Raw genomic sequence first — 2,500 nt, forward strand, 5'->3', positions numbered from 1 at the left:
AACGCTTGATCGGAAACTATTGCATTCAATTATACAATAACAGAGATGTTTGCGTGCGCGCGTGTGTGTGTGTTTGTGTTTATGTGTGTGTATTTACCTTTGTCAGATCTCACACTTGTTTCGTACAATCTTTGCGTAAAATGACGCAAGTTCTTTATATCATACTAGAAGACTGGTGTTCCGACGTTGCCCATGAAAGTATATATATTAAAGAAAATCAATGTCCCCCTCCTTAAGGATTTTTAATTTTTGAATCAATGATACTTGTGATAGGTAATAATATAATCACAAGTACTATGGTTATTTTGTAAAACTTTCAGAATCCTAAAAGGACGCAAGTTATTTACTTCAAACTAGCTAACCGGTGTCCTGGCATTACCCGTGGCATTACCCGAGAAAGTAGATTAACTCAAGAAAGTTCATGCCTAATCTTGAACGTATTATCATTCTGAATCAATATTGCCAACTATTTATGGGTTATTTAATGCTGAATGCCCCTATTTTAGTTTAAAAAAATGTTATACTTCAAATTCTTTATATTTTAAAATATTTATCCATGGTGCTTCGTTTAGTTGCTTTACACATTAAAATTGTTTTGGTTTCTGATTTTAAAGATCATGATTGAGTTTCACAACGTTAAATGGACAAACAATAACACTAGTTCTTTATGCTTTTCAAGTCAGGAAACTGGTATTTACAAATGATCTTGTAGCACTAATGTTTTGGACGAACAGAAATAAATTAATTAAAATATTTGTAGATGTTGTGGAATGATTTAAAAATGTTTTATTTAGCGCGATGAATAAAGATACTAATCAATAATAACACCAAATATATTCTAAATATTAATTCTTTAATATTCAGTACAGACGATACTGTGAATCCAAGCCCAAATTATTTAAGATTTGTATTTGATTGTGACTGACAGCATCAAAGCAGAGAAACCTGTTGTTTAAATGAATTAACGTCGCAGATGAATCGCGTAGTAGAATTTAAATTGTACCTATTTACTATGCCTCCCTACGGGACAGAGTTAGACACCAGGGTCGTTTTTTAACGTGGAGAAAAGGTACAACAATAAAAATTGTCTCAGTCGTAAAGGATTTCTCCTCCACCGAAAGAGAACAAGAAATAGAAGTGCAGCATCTGAAGAACAGATACTACACTTTGATCTTGTCCTGAAGGCCAAAACGATATTCTGGAACTGCACAGTCCTAACGTCTTAAGATTGAACACATACGGTGTTGGTAACTGTTTTATGAAATTCTTTTCTTTTATCCCGATTTTTGTACATCTGTTCTTTGTTAACCGGAGATGATAAGACGAAGAATCGAAACTGTTAATGAGACTTATGGAGCATTCATTGCGTTCAGTTGTGTTAAACAAGAACATTATAGAACATTTAAGAAAACGTTTTGTTTAGCTGTATCTTTGATCGCGTCTCAATCACATGTACTTAAAATGAAATAGAGCCAAACAAATACCTAACATTAAAAAAGCTAAAACATATTTGCTTTTTAACTATTATTGTATTTTTTTTTAAGTTACACCTAAATAATATTATCTGGTTTAATTGTATTCAAAATTTTGCATAACAAACAAAATGCTTATGTAGTTTATAATTTGCACATCAGTCCGAATAAAAATCGAACTATTTAAAAGTGAAAGTAGTTGAACATCTAGAAGAGGAGTTTATAATGTTTCAATGACTAACGTATTAAGAAATAGCATCAGTTTCGAAATATGGGTTAATCAAATATAAGATGGAAGAAAAAATTGTCACCGGACAAAAGACGACATGATTCCATTTCCGTTTGATAAAAACCGGTTTCCTTTGTTTGTTGCAGACCATCTACTAGTTAGCCAGTTGTGTACGAATCCCAAGACCGATATCAGCCTTCTATCATGTCTGAAAGTGACAATGTTCAACCAGCGAGATCTCAGATGCACCGCTGCATAACTTATGCTTTCTACCTATCCAAGTTATGACAACAGAACCATTGCCAGCACCATCAACATTCAAATCTTGACAATTCTTCGCTTCAGGTCACAGCTCAATGCATCAGATGAGCAATATTTATGGTCTTTGGCGTGCCTTCCAGTCACGACCAAATCACGCCTCCTTACATCTTCGAAGTCGGCTTGAAAGTCAACACCAAAGTGTATCTGGATGTGCTGAAGGATGTGATGCAATCAGGTGGGCTTTGGCAGACCCTGAATGTGGCAGCAAGACTCGGCGCCCACATTCAGTCCAAAGAGACCCAAGCTTGGCTTCAGAAGGAGTGCTACAAATTTGTACCTTTCTCGCACTGGTTCTCCTCCTCCCCAACTTGAACTAGCTAGACTACTTCGTTTGATCATACGTCAAAAACATCACTAACATGAACTCACACACACCAAAGGCCAGCATGATCAACGCCATTTGCTGAGTATTCGCCGAGACGTCTGTCTGTTTGTCTCCATATTTTAAAAATCTATTTCTACCGAACCTAAACGTCGT

This window comes from Euprymna scolopes, chromosome 16, assembly GCF_053919585.1.
Source record: "Euprymna scolopes isolate OS-2025 chromosome 16, ASM5391958v1, whole genome shotgun sequence".
Lineage (NCBI taxonomy): Eukaryota > Metazoa > Mollusca > Cephalopoda > Sepiida > Sepiolidae > Euprymna > Euprymna scolopes.